We start from the raw sequence: 15,971 nt of genomic DNA, 5'->3' as shown, positions 1-15,971 counted from the left end.
TTACTAGTTTCAAGTCCTAAACCATGAAAATAATGAGTTTTCAAGATATAGATGCACTAACCTCAAGTGGCAGAATTTTCCAAGCCTCTAAACCTCACTTTATTTCTTCTTCTTGGCTGCCAAGAGCTTCTCCAAGTGATATGGTCAAGGTTGAATGAAAGGGGTTAGGGTTTAGTGGTGAAATGAAGGAAGGAATTGAGCTTTGATTAGATTGTCAATGGTGGTTTGGGTCTCCTAGGGTTTCGGCTGGTAAGAGAATGAGGATGGGCTGCTGAAATTTTTAGTTATTTAGTCTTCATTTAGTCTTTTTATTTGTTAGTCAAAGGATGGCTTAATTGTGATTGGTCCAAATTTTCTTAATGACATCACCATGATGTCATAATTAGGCTTTTTCCTCATTTTCTTTCCTTTCCTCCACTACTCATTTTCAATTTGATTTCTAGTAATGTTTATTCATATTTTATGTCATATTAATTATTTACTTAACTGGACAAGTCGGCCAAAAATCACCTCTGAAGGCGAAATGACCAAAATGCCCTCCGTTTGGCTTAACGGGTCAAAATTGTCTGTACCGATTGAAAAATTTTTCTAGGTATTTTCTTGGCATTCTAATGCCATAGGAACCTCAATAACCCTTCTCTGGAGTCTCAAAAATTATTTCATAATTTTTCCCCCGGGTCTAGGGCTCCTCGTTGCGAGAACCGCAACTTCCCTCCGGTTACCCATCGCTTGGGCACCGGCTCGTTTGACTTGGTTGTATTTTATTTCTAAAATTTTTACTAAGTGTTTCTTATTAATATTTGAGTTAATTATGGTCCCTCTCTTAAGTTTAATTATTTTTTCGGATGTTCTAGCTGTCCGGACCGACACCGGTCACCGGAACAGTAGGATGTACGGAGTGGTTACCGGGAGGGTGTTACATTACCCCTAGGAGGGGTCAGTCCACACCATCAGTGGGCAGCTCTCCAGGGATGGGGTTCAGGGGACCAGCCCCAACAACTTTTGCATGTCCACATTGCCTGAAGTGGCATAAGGGGGAGTGTTAGAGAGTGACTAGTGCCTGCTTAAGGTGTGGGTCAACAAAGCATCAGTTGAGGAACTGTCCACGCAGAACTACTACAGCTACTCCATCACAAGCAGACAGACCTGCTCCTGCACCACAAAGGGGTAGAAAATCTGGCAAATCTGAGGCAGTGGGACCATCACAGAGGCTTGCATCTGAGCCAGCAGAGAGGCCTAAGAGCAGACCACCTGCCAAAGCCTATGCCATGAGAGCCTAGGAGGAGCAAGATGCCCTGGACGTCATCAGGGGTATGTTCTCCCTCTATAATACATCTGTGCATGCATTGGTGGATTCAGGATCCACTCATTCATACATCTGTATCAACTTACCCATAGAAAGGGGGATACTAGTGGGGGAGAGTGACCAAGACATTCTGGTCACTAATCCATTGGGCCACAGTGTAGTGGTGAACAAAGTGCACAAGGGTTGCCCGTTAAGGATTTAGGGGTATGACCTCTCTGCAGATCTAATTGAGTTGCCCTTCCACGAGTTTGAAGTGATTTTGGGAATGGACTGGTTGTCACGTCATCAGGCAATAGTTGATTGCAAATTGAAAAGAATTTCTCTGAAAACTTCTGAGGGTAATGAAATCACTGTTGTGGGTGAAAGGACAGATTTCCTGTCCAATGTTATCTCGACCACCGCAAGAAAACTGATGAGAAAAGGCTGTGAAGCCTACCTAGCACATGTGGTGGATACTAGGCAGGCTAAGCCAGATCTGTGTGACATACCCACAGTAAAAGACTTCCCAGATGTGTTCCCTGAAGAATTGCCTGGTTTGCCACTAAAAAGGGAAGTCGAGTTTTCTATTGAGGTAATGCTGGGTACAACACCCATTTCCATTGCTCCTTATAGGATGGCACCCACTGAATTGAGGGAGTTGAAAACTCAGTTGCAAGAGTTGCTTGATAAGGGGTTCATACGCCCCAGTGTGTCACCATGGGGAGCTCTAGTACTGTTTGTAAAGAAGAAAGATGGAACTTTGAGGTTATGCATTGATTACTGGCAGTTGAATAAAGTGACAGTGAAGAATAAATATCCGTTGCCTAGAATTAATGATCTGTTTGATCAGTTGAAGGGAGCAGGAGTATTTTTTAAAATTGATCTCATATCAGGGTATCATCAGTTGAGGGTGAAGGATGCAGATGTGCCAAAGACTGCATTCAGGACCCGATATGGGTATTATGAATTCCTAGTGATGCCCTTTGGCCTAACAAATGCACCAGCAGCATTCATGGACCTTATGAACCGTATCTTCCATCCATACCTAGATCGGTTCATAGTGGTCTTTATTGATGATATTTTGGTGTATTCCAAGACCAGGGAAGAACATGATGAGCATTTGAGAATTGTTTTGCAAACCTTGAGAGAAAAGAAGCTGTATGCTAAGTTGTCCAAGTGTGACTTCTGGTTGAATGAGATTGCATTCCTTGGACACATAGTGTCAGCTGATGGGATTAGAGTGGATCCCAAGAAAATAGAAGCAGTGATGGAATGGAAGCCTCCTAGAAATACAACTGAGGTCAGAAGCTTCTTGGGGCTAGCTGGGTATTACAGGAGATTTGTGAAGGGATTTTCCTTAATAGCTGCTCCAATGACCAAGTTGTTACACAAGAATGTCAGATTTGATTGGAATGACAAGTGTCAAACTAGTTTTGAGAAGTTGAAGGCTATGTTGACAGAGGCACCAGTATTAACACAGCCAGTGTCAAGAAAGGACTTTGTGGTCTACAATGATACCTCTCATAATGGGTTAGGGTGTGTATTGATGCAAGAGGGAAAGGTGGTCGCTTATGCTTCCAGACAGCTAAGGCCACATGAGCAGAATTACCTTACCCATGATCTAGAGCTTGCAGCAATTATCTTTGCACTGAAGATATGGAGGCATTACGTGTATGGTGAAAAGTGCTACATTTACACAGACCACAAAAGCCTGAAATACTTGCCAACCTAGAAGGAGCTCAACCTTAGACAGAGACGATGGATTGAGTTCCTGAAGGACTATGATTGTGTAATTGACTACCATCCTATGAAGGCAAATGTAGTTGCTGATGCTTTGAGCAGAAAGTCCATCACAGCTTTGAGATCATTGAATGCCCGTCTATCTTTAGTTCGAGATGGAGCTATTTTGGCTGAGTTGCAAGTGAGGCCAAACCTGCTACAGCAGATTTTAGATGGGCAAAAGGCAGATGAAAAGTTAATGGCTTTTATGAGCAAAATCTTAGAGGGAAAAGTAACTGACTATGAGGTAAAAGCAGATAGGTGTCTATACTACAAAGGAAGAGTATGTGTACCAAATGATGGGGAATTGAAGGCCAGTATTCTGAAAGAGGCACATACCAGTGTTTATGCTATGTCACACCCTACCCCTCTGTAAGGCATAACATGATACTGTAGTATACCTAATGAATTACCAACTTCGCCTACTGATAACCCATTAAATACACTACAAGAGATTTTCAAAACTTTTCTTACTTCTTTTACAGTGGTGAGCACTATTTACAGGTGTTAAAAACCTTTTTGAACTGAGGTGAATTAACTAACACATTTAGACTTATTTGGAGTTTCTGTAAAAATTTTGGTTGAGTGCCATCTGTATTTTGGATAAAACAGTTCTTCAGAAAAACCTGTAAAAAGCACTTCAATATTTTTCCAAATCTCAACTCCAACATATTTCTCAACGCAACATATTTCTCAACTCAAATCCACAGTGATTTTTCAAAGACTGCGATACAAGAAATATAATACAATTTTTACAAGCCAAAATAACTCATAATTATTTTACAACTTCATGGTACAATTTAAATTTACAACTGCTCAAAATAAAAAACAATATGTACATACAGTGAACACACATTACAGTACAAAATGCAAAATGTGGTATACTCATTATACCCAAAAATCTCTCGCTGGAGGTACTAGCAGCCTAGTCTGCTGCCCTGTCTGTCTATCTACCTGTGACAGCAATAAAAAGCTATCACTGAGACAATGTCTCAGTGGTGCATAACATTAACCAAATACAACTTAAATCACAATTCATAAATCATTTAAATGATGGATATGTAAAATCATAGTTAAATTCAAGACAATGAGTGTCAAAAGGAATTTAACACAATATAACAATAAATCTCAGAGATCAAAACATATTTAACTTCAAAAGACAGTGAATGTCAATAAGGATTTAATTCCATTTCACAATCTCATAATACAAATCAATAAATCACACATAGCTTAATCATGTTCAAAAGTTCAATTCGTACCAAAAGCCGATGGCTAATGAGGTATTCAATTCGTCCCAAAAGTCAATGACTAATGAGGAATAACATAGCTAGCTAGCAAAAATATGAGTACTCATCCAATTCGTCCTCAACAGGCACACACCTCATGTCACACCCTACCCCTCTGTAAGGCATAACATGATCCCGTAGTATACCTAATGAATTACCAACTCCGTCTACTGATAATCCATTAAATACACTACAAGGGATTTTAAAAACTTTTCTTACTTCTTTTACAGTGGTGAGCACTTTTTACAGGTGTTAAAAACCTTTTTGAACTGAAGTGATAGAACTAACATATTTGAATTATTTGGAATTTTTGTAAAAATTTTGGCAGAGTGCCATCTGTATTTTGGATAAAACAATTCTTAGAAAACCTGTAAAAAGCACTTCAAATACATTTCCAAGTCTCAACTTCAACATTTTTCTCAACACAACATATTTCTCAAGTCAAATTCACAGTAATTTTTCAAAGACTGAGATAAAGAAAATATAATACAATTTTTACAAGCCAAAATAACTCATAATTATTTTACAACTTCAATGTACAATTTTTATTTACAACTGCTCAAAACCAACAACAATATGTACATACAGTGAACATACATTACATTACAAAATACAAAATATTGGTATACTCATTATACCCGGTAGTCTCTCGCTGGAGGTACTAGCAGCCTAGTCTGCTGCCCTGTCTGTCTGTCTACCTGCGACAGCAATAAAAAGCTATCGCTGAGACAATGTCTCAGTGGTGCACAACATTAATCAAATACAATTTAAATCACAATTCATAAGTCATGTAAATAGTGGATACTTAAAACTATAGTTAAATTCAAGACAATAATGTCATAAGGAATTTAAAACAATATTACAATAAATCTCAGTTATCAAAACATAGCTAAATTCAAAAGACAGTGAATGTCAATAAGAATTTAAACTCATTTTACAATCTTACAATATGCATCAATAAATCACACACAGCTTTAATCATGTTCCCAAGTTCAATTCATCCCAAAAGCCGATGGCTAATGAGGTATTCAATTCATCCCAAAAGTCATTGACTAATGAGGAATAACATAGCTAGCTAGCAAAAATATGAGTACTCATTCTATTCGTCCTCAACAGGCACACACCTCAACACTTCAGCCAGAGAGGGAATTCAATTCATCCCACTAGACAAGCTAGCGAGGAATACAATCAATGTACATGATAGTTGTGGTTTCAAACCAATTACAGTGCTTTTCAATCAATAAGTATCCATCAAATATCATTCAAACCATTTTTCACATTTTCACAACTTAAAACAATAATATGCAAATAGTCATAATTTATTTCAATCGAAAATAATTCAAAAGAAATAGTTGTTGTGCACAAACCTCTGATAACTGTCTCTCGGTCTGGACTCAGTGTTTCCTTCCCTTTTCCTGAGTCTTTGGTAACTGAGAAACACAATTTGAAGTGTTTCAGTACTAAATTAAACTGTCTCTAACGATAATGTTCGAAAAGTAATTCACTGAAGGCTATTATTTGCCCAATCACCTAATATACCGACTCTCGATGCGTTTTAGATAAATTAGGTTTTAGTGTCATTAATATGTCACATTTGATAGGGTTTTAGGGTTGGTATGTTTTACTAAACTCATTTCCTTATTTAGTGCATTTTAATGCAACTTGCTGGATTCCGGGATACTAGTTTGACCTAGCCGGATGACCTAGTTCCCTCGGTTTTCGGGTTTCGGTTAAAACTACAAACTTGTAGATCTATGTCTTATGGAACGCGGGGCAAAATTTTAGGTCATTCTGAGTTAAGTAGACCAAGTTATGGTCATTATACTACTGCTGGTCAAATGGCATCAAATTAGGTCAATTTTAGGTCAATTTGGTCAACTTTGGTTCGGCCAGTTTTTGGACCCGAACTTGTGCAAGCTGTTTGACTTGCTTATGGTCATTTCTGGGTTTTGGTGTCTTCATAAGACTTGTAGGTATGGGTCTTAAATATTCATGGTTAAAATTTCAGGTCAATTGGTCCTGTTTTGAGTGAGTTATGGCCTAAACACTAACTGCTGCCCAAATGGTCAGTTTTCAGGCCTCACTTGCACTTAATCCGAATTGGTCATTTTTCATGTCACCTTGCAAGCAGAATTTTGGTATGCTTTCTCAATGAAAGTTGGCACATTTTGTGCCTAGTTTCACCTCCAATTGGTCTCATACCAATTGAGGTTACACATTTAAAGTTATAGGCTAAAATGCATACTGCCCTTAATTACCTTGCTTAAACATACATCAATGACACATTTACCGTACTATATGTCCACTTCCCTTACCAATTCTGTTTTGGTACATTACCAAAACCATATACCACTTCACTTTAAAGTCACTTTGGGCAGATTACAATTATCCTCAATACACCAATTAAAACTCAAATTTACAAAGTCTAAGTACAATCACATATACACCTAAACATTACTCATTCTTACATACACTTTACACAACCAATCTATATACATATCCATCAATCCTCAATGTCAATATTCTGCCAATACCTTCATGAACTCATACATTTATCAAAGTGTCCCAAGGCTGCCGAAATATTCTACAATACCAAAGTGTCCCACAATTCGTCAATCTCCAATTTAAGTGCACAATCATCACATTTTCATGGAATAACTTACTAGGATATTAAATCCCTCTACTCAACATGAATTTACATCAAATATATGTAATAATAAATCATTAAATACATAACTCCATGACTGTCCAAAATGGACATATCAATAACTCCTCAAACTTGAAAATTTTCTTCACAAATCCAACACACCCATAACATGTACACAAAGTTTAACAAAGCAACATTCAAAAATGTAAACTTACCTATGGTTGGAGCTTGCTAAACCTTGATTAAACTTCTTGATTTTGGTATCAAGCTCTTCCTTATGATGTGTAGACAATCTTTAATGAAGAAACCTAAGTGATTAGAAGTGAAATGAGGGAGAGGATGAAGCTTCAAGCTATACGGCAATGGAGGACTTTCTCTTCTTCAATTCGGCAAAGTTGAGAGGGTTTGGAGAAGATAAAGTTTCAGGTTGGATAACAGATGTACACCTGCCCCATTATTCTTAGTTTATTCCTTTAGTGGTCCACTTACACTAATTAATTCATATAATATGTTAAAGGTGTTATTTACACCATTTTCACTCCACTTTTGGCTATTTACTTTAGGTACCACCAAATTAATTTTTCATTTTATTTTCTAAGTGTAATATTATTTATTTTTAATGGACATTTAGGTCAAAAGACAATTCGGGATGTCAAATGATCATAATGCCCCTGTTCGGGTTACATTCCCGATTTTTCGATAACACCAGGTTTTGTCTGTTTTTCGATTTCTCACTTTTCTTTGTACTAATTATTTAATTTTTCTTTGATCTTTCTAATGAGATTTATTCTTCAATAAGGGTCTACTTAAGTCCTAAAAATGTTTTTCAGGGTTCCCCGCAGTCCAGGGCTAGTCAACGATCCACGCCGTGACTTCCCGGTGCGGTCACCCATCGTTAGGGTTTTCGGCTCGCTTAACTTGGTTACATTTCTTTGCTATTATTTTTCCTTTGTTTTTCTTATATTTTCTTTTCTTGTATTTCATTATTTTATGTCTTCTCACTCATATCGAAGTGTAGTTCTAGGCATCCTAGCTGTCCGGACAACACTGGTCACCGGAACAGTAGAACGCACTACCGAACTTAGGGGTGTTACAATTCTCCCCCCCCCCCCTTAAATAAATTTCGTCTCGAAATTTTTACCTAGCATTAGTCACTCAATAGCTGTGGGTGCTGTCTCCTCATATCTTCTTCACATTCCTAAGTAGCTTCCTGGCCTGAATGATGGTTCCACAGCACTTTAACCAGGTGTATCTGTTTATTCCTCAGCTGCTTTACCTCATAAGCCAGAATTTTTACGGGTTCTTCCTCATATGAGAGGTCTGGATTTACCTCAATCTCTTGAACTGATAGTACATGAGATCTGTACCTCCTTAACATGGATACATGGAAGACACTGTGTATCTTTGCTAGCTCTGGAGGTAATGCCAACCGATATGCCAAAGGACCCACTCTTTCCAGAACCTCATATGGTCCGATGAAATGAGGACTCAGTTTCCCCTTTCTGCCAAATCTCATAATCCTTTTCCAAGGAGAAACTTTAAGGAATACCTTATCACCCACTGCATATTCAATATCTCTTCTTTTCAAATCAACATAGGACTTCTGACGGTCTGATGCAGCCTTGAGTCTATCTCTAATCAATCTGATCTTTTCCTCTGTCTGCTAAACAATTTCTGGCCCAATCATCTTCCTTTCACCTACTTCATCCCAACATAAGGGAGTTCTGCACTTTCTACCATACAAAGCTTCATATGGAGGCATCCCAATGCTTGATTAGTAGCTGTTGTTATAAGCAAACTCAATCAAAGGCAAGTGTGTATCCCAACTACCTTCAAATTCAATCACACAAACCCGTAGCATATCCTCCAATATTTGAATAACCCTTTGGTGGCCATCCATGCATGGGTGGAATCTTTGTCTTTGAAGTTCAATCTAGTTCCTAGGGCTCTCTGAAGACTACCCAGAATCTAGAAGTGAACCTAGGATCTCTGTCGAACACAATTGATCTTGGCACTCCATGCGGTTTACAATCTCATATATGTACAATTTGGCCAATCTTTCCGTGCTATAGTCCATCGAATCGGCAAAATGTGAGCAGACTTGGTCAATCTGTCAACTATAACCCATACTGCATCATGACTACTCTGTGTCCTTGGAAGTCCTGTAACAAAATCCATAGTTATTCGTTCCCATTTCCACTGCAGTACGCACAAAGGATGTAACAAACCATTTGGAACTTGATGTTACGCCTTTACTTGTCGACAAGTTAGGCATTTGGAAACAAATTCAGCTATATCTCCCTTCATACCCATCAACCAGTAATGCTCTTTCAGCCCTCTGTACATTTTAGTTCCACCAGGGTGCATAGCAAATGGAGACTCATGTGCTTCCTTCATAATGATTTGTCTCAATTCCACATCACTAGAAACGCACATTCTGCCCTGATGTAGCAATAAACCATCATCTCTCACAGAGAATTCAGGTTTTTTGCCCTGCTGGACTTCTTTCGGTAACCGATACTTTTCATCACTCTGGCGACCATTACGATCGATCAATCAACACTGGCTGTACATGCCAAGCAACTACTGTCTGTCCCTCATCATCAATCTCTAAACTAGCATGCTGTGCTTTCAACTCATATACCATGGACATGGGATAAACTCTGAGACTTGCCATAGTCTTGCGACTTAAGGCGTCAGCCACTACATTTGCTTTCCCTGGCTGATAGTCTATTAAGCAATCATAATCTTTGATGAGTTCTAACCATCTCCTCTACCTCAAATTTAATTCCTTCTGGGTGCCTAAGTACTTCAAGCTCTTGTGATCTGTGTAAATATAGCATTTCTCCCCATACAGATAGTGTCTCCAGATCTTCAGAGCAAAAACAATAGCTGCTAACTCCAGGTCATGTGTTGGGTAATTCCTCTCATGCGGTTTCAACTGGCGTGATGCATAAGCAATGACATTCCGATCTTGCATCAGTACACAGCCTAACCCATTGTGAGAAGCATCACTATAAACTGTGTATTCTTTACCCGGAGTAGGTAAAGTGAGAACTGGAGCTTCAGTCAAACACCTCTTCAACTCATCAAAACTTTGCTAGCATTTATCTGTCCACTGAAATTTTACATATTTCCGAAGCAGTTTGGTCAGTGGAGAAGATAACATAGAAAATCCCTTCACAAACCGACGGTAATATCCAACTAAACCTAAAATCGCGAATTTACGTGATGTTCTGGCGCTTCCAATTAAGGATAGCTTCTACCTTGATCCCTTCAGCTGACACAACATGTCCCAAAAAGGAGATTTCTTTCAGCCAAAATTCATATTTCGACAACTTGGCGTATAGTTGTTTCTCCCTTAAAGTCTGCAGTACAATCCGCAGATGTCTGTCATGCTCCTCTGCATTCCTTGAATATATCAAAATGTCATCAATAAACACCACCACAAATTGATCAAGATATGGTCTGAAGATAGTGTTCATCAGATCCATAAAAGCAGCTGGAGCATTTGTTAACCCGAATGGCATTACTAGAAACTCATAGTGGCCATACCGAGTTCTGAAAGCAGTTTTTGGAATACTCTGCTCTTGCACCTTCAACTGATAATAACCAGATCGCAAATCAATTTTGGAGAATACAGCTGCACCCTTCAACTGATCAAACAGATCATCAATGCGAGGCAATGGATATCTGTTCTTTATTGTCACCTTATTCAACTGCCGGTAGTCAATGCATAAGCGGAGAGTACCATCCTTCTTCTTAACAAACAACACTGGTGCTCCCCAAGGTGACACACTAGGGCGGATGAAGCCCTTTTCAAGTAATTCTTGCAATTGTATCTTCAACTCCTTCAACTCTGCTGGTGCCATTCTGTATGGCATTATGGAGATTGGATCCACACCAGGCATAACATTAATTTCAAACTGCACTTCTCTTTCCGGAGGTAATCCTGGCAATTCATCAGGAAACACATCTGGAAAGTCATGTACTGTAGGGATGTCCTTCAATGCTGGACTCCCCACTTGGGTGTCTACCACATGTGCCAAGTAGGCTTCACACCCCTTTCTGATCATTTTTCTGGCTGGTGCAGCCGAAATGATGTTTGACGGCAATAACTGCCTCTCCCCATGTATTACCACATCACTATACTGAGGAAGGCCAAAAGTGACTGTCTTCAGCCTACAGTCAATCATGGCATGATGCCTAGCTAACCAATCCATGCCCAAGATGATATCATAGTCTCTGAAGGGCATTTCAATGAAATCAGATAGGAAAGTGTGTCCTTGGATCACCAAAGGACAATCTCTATACATTCTATTAACCCTAACCTCCTGTCCTAGTGGACTTGTTACTAGCACCTCAAAGTCCATTTTTGTACATGGAACAGCAATGCAATCAATTATGCTAGCACTCACATAAGAATGGGTAGAACCCGGATCAAATAACACAAACACATTCTGATTAAAAGTTGAGAAGGTACCAGCCACAACATTAGATGTCTCGGCCTCTTCCCTCTGTCTCATTGCATACATTCTGATTGGAGCACTGTCTTACTCTGATTGTTTCATTGTACCTTGGCTGCCTGCTGGGCTACCTCTACCCCTGCCTCTACCTCTGCTGGGTGGTTGTGAAATTCTGGTGACAGGGCTCTGAACTGACCCTTCTGCAGTAGTAGGAGGTGGTCCAACTCTGCGACTACTGGTGCAATCCTTGGCAAAGTGTCCTGTGCCTCCACAGTTATAACAGGCTCCAATAGCCTTATAGCATATCCCACCATGATTTCTTCCACAAGTTTCACATTGGCGGGGAGGGTAGGAACTTCTGGTACTCTGCTGACCAGATAGGGGAGGTCTCTGTCCTGAATATCTTCCCCTACCAGACTTCTTGCCACCTCTGCCATGTCCCCCATGGTTCTTCCTCTTTCCAGTAGGACCACTGGAACTCTGTTCTACAGATTTTCCTTCTTTCTCTGTCTTTTCTAATTTCTTTCTCTCAGGAGCAGTTTCAGACTCAATTCTTTCTAACTCTAGAGCTTGAGAAATAAGTTCAGAGAAGTTAGTGTGTTTGAAGCCGACTACTTGTAGTCTGATACTGGGCTTCAAGCCGGTTTCAAACCTCTTGCATCTCTCCCTGCTGGTAGAAAGTAAACTCACTGCATAATGGCTCAGACGGGAAAATTCTCTTTCATACTCAGCCACTGATCTGTTCCCCTGTTTCAGACTTAGGAACTCTTGCAGCTTCTGGTCTACATAAGCATCAGGGACATATTTCTGTCTGAATTCCCTGAGAAAGTCATTCCATGTTAATACTGCTGGTTCTACCAGACTGTGGGGAATGGTTTTCCACCAGTCATATGCATCCCCCTATAGCAAAGACACTGAGTATTCAAATCTGAGCTCTTCCGTGCAATGCAATTTCTTGAATACCCTGTCCATCCTCTCTAACCATTGTTCAGCTTCTAGAGGATCTACTGTCTCCTTAAACTCTGGAGCCCCATACTTCATCAATTTGTCATACTGCCTAGTAGGAGATTGTGGTTGTACCACTGGTGTCTGTATTGGGACTTGAGTAGGCACATTACCAGCCATTTGTTGGAACATTGCAGCCATCTACTGAGCGAACTGAGCAGGAAACCACAGTACTGTAGGGGCTGGTGCTGCTGAACCACTGACATTGTGTAGGCCTGGGGCATCCCCTTGCACCTCAGCCTCTATAGATTGATCGACTGAACGATCACCCTCTTCCATAGCCAATGTGAGGATTTTAAAACTCCGTCTACTGATAATCCATTAAATACACTACAAGGGATTTTAAAAACTTTTCTTACTTCTTTTACAGTGGTGAGCACTATTTACAGGTGTTAAAAACCTTTTTGAACTGAAGTGATAGAACTAACATATTTGAATTATTTGGAATTTCTGTAAAAATTTTGGCAGAGTGCCATCTGTATTTCGGATAAAACAGTTCTTCCGAAAACCTGTAAAAAGCACTTCAAATACATTTCCAAGTCTCAACTTCAACATCTTTCTCAACACAACATATTTCTCAAGTCAAATTCACAGTAATTTTTCAAAGACTGACATAAAGAAAATATAATACAATTTTTTACAAGCCAAAATAACTCATAATTATTTTACAACTTCAGTGTACAATTTTTATTTACAAGTGCTCAAAACCAACAACAATATGTACATACAGTGAACATACATTACATTACAAAATACAAAATATCGGTATACTCATTATACCCGGTAGTCTCTCGCTGGAGGTACTAGCAGCCTAATCTGCTGCCCTGTCTGTCTGTCTACCTGCGACAGCAATAAAAAGCTATCGCTGAGACAATATCTCAGTGGTGCACAATATTAATCAAATACAATTTAAATCACAATTCATAAGTCATGTAAATAGTGGATACTTAAAACTATAGTTAAATTCAAGACAATAATGTCATAAGGAATTTAACACAATATTACAATAAATCTCAGTAATCAAAACATAGCTAAATTCAAAAGACAGTGAATGTCAACAAGAATTTAAACTCATTTTACAATCTTACAATATGCATCAATAAATCACACACAGCTTTAATCATGTTCCCAAGTTCAATTTATCCCAAAAGCTGATGGCTAATGAGGTATTCAATTCATCCCAAAAGTCAATGACTAATGAGGAATAACATAGCTAGCTGGCAAAAATATGAGTACTCATTCTATTCGTCCTCAATAGGCACACACCTCAACACTTCAGCCAAAGAGGGAATTCAATTCATCCCACTAGACAAGCTAGCGAGGAATACAATCAATGTACATGATAGTTGTGGTTTCAAACCAATTACAGTGCTTTTCAATCAATAAGTATCCATCAAATATCATTCAAACCATTTTTCACATTTTCACAACTTAAAACAATAATATGCAAATAGTCATAATTTATTTCAATTGAAAATAATTCAAAAGAAATAGTTGTTGTGCACAAACCTCTGATAAGCATCTCTCGATCGGACTCAGTGTTTCCTTCCCTTTTCCTGAGTCTTTGGTAACTGAGAAACACAATTTGAAGTGTTTCAGTACTAAATTAAACTGTCTCTAACGATAATGTTCGATAAGTAATTCACTGAAGGCTATTATTTGCTCAATCACCTAATATACCGACCCTCGATGCGTTTTAGCTAAATTAGGTTTTAGTGTCATTAATATGTCACATTCGATAAGGTTTTAGGGTTGGTACATTTTACCAAACTCATTTCCTTGTATAGTGCATTTTAATGCAACTTGCTGGATTCCGGTATACTAGTTTGACCTAGCCGGACGACCTAGTTCCCTCTGTTTTCGGGTTTCGATTAAAACTACAAACTTGTAGATCTATGTCTTATGGAACGCGGGGCAAAATTTTAGGTCATTCTGAGTTAAGTAGACCAAGTTATGGTCATTATACTATTGCTGGTCAAATGGCATCAAATTAGGTCAATTTTAGGTCAATTTGGTCAACTTTGGTTCGGCCAGTTTTTGGACCCGAACTTGTGCAAGCTGTTTGGACTGTTTATGGTCATTTCTGGGTTTTGGTGCCTGCATAATACTTGTAGGTATGGGTCTTAACTATTCATGGTTAAAATTTCAGGTCAATTGGACCGGTTTTTAGTGAGTTATGGCCTAAACACTAACTGCTGCCCAAATGGTCAGTTTTCAGGCCTCACTTGCACTTAATCCGGATTTGGTCATTTTTCAAGCTACCTTGCAAGAAGAATTTTGGTATGTTTCCTTAATGAAAGTTGGCACATTTTGTGCCTAGTTTCACCTCCAATTGGTCTCATACCAATTGGAGCCACACACTTAAAGTTATAGGCTGAAATGCATACTGTTCTTAAATACATTACTTAAATATCTAGCAATTACACATTACCTTGCTATAAGTCCATCTCTCTTACCAATTCTGATTTGGTACATTACCAAAACCATATATCACTTCACAATAAAGTCACTTTGGGCAGAATACAAACATCCTCAATACACCAAATGAAACTCTAATTCACAAAGTCCAAATACAACAATATATACACATAAACATTCCTAATTATTACATACACTTTTCACAACCAATTTACATACATATTCATCAATCCTCAATATCACAATTTATCCAATATCTTCATGAATTCAAACATTCATTAAGGAGTCCCAAGGCTGCCGAAATGCTCCCCATTGCCAAAGTTTCCCATGATTTCGTCAACTTCCATTTCAAGTGCACAATCACCATATACATGTGGGATTAACTTACTAGGACATTAATCACCCTACTCAACATGAATTCCCATCAAATATATATATATATATATGAATATTTCATTAAATATACAACTCCATGGCTGTCCAAAATTGGATATGTCAATAACTTCTCAAACTTTAAAATTTCTTCACAAAGCAAACACCCATAACATGTTTTCAAACTTTAACAAAGCAATATTCAAAAATACAAACTTACCTATTGTTAGGACTTGTTAAACCTTCACTAAACTTCCTTAATTTTGCTATCAAACTCTTCCTTGTGATGTGGAGGTAATCTTTAATGAAACAACCTAGGTGTTTGGAGGTGAATTGAAGAGGATGATGGAGCTTTAAGCCAAACGGCCATGGAGGATTTCAACTTCCCATTTCGGCATGGATGAGAGAATTGGAGAAGTTGAAGTTGCAGATTGTGTAATGGGTTTACACCTGCCCATTTAGTGTTTAGTTTATTCCTTAGTGGTCCACTCACTTTAGTTAAATCATTTTATATGTTTAATGTGCTAATTACACAATTTTCACTCCACTTTTGGCTATTTACACTAGGTATCCCTAATTTAATTTTTCATTATATTTTCCAAGTGTAATATTATTTATTTTTAATGGAAATTTAGGTCAAAAGACAATTCAGGATGTCAAATGACCACAATGCCCCTATTCGGGTTGCATTCCCGATTTTTCGGTAACACCGG

The sequence above is a fragment of the Hevea brasiliensis genome, chromosome 4 (genome assembly GCF_030052815.1).
Source record: "Hevea brasiliensis isolate MT/VB/25A 57/8 chromosome 4, ASM3005281v1, whole genome shotgun sequence".
NCBI classification, from domain to species: Eukaryota; Viridiplantae; Streptophyta; class Magnoliopsida; order Malpighiales; family Euphorbiaceae; genus Hevea; species Hevea brasiliensis.
This window is presented reverse-complemented; position numbering follows the sequence as displayed.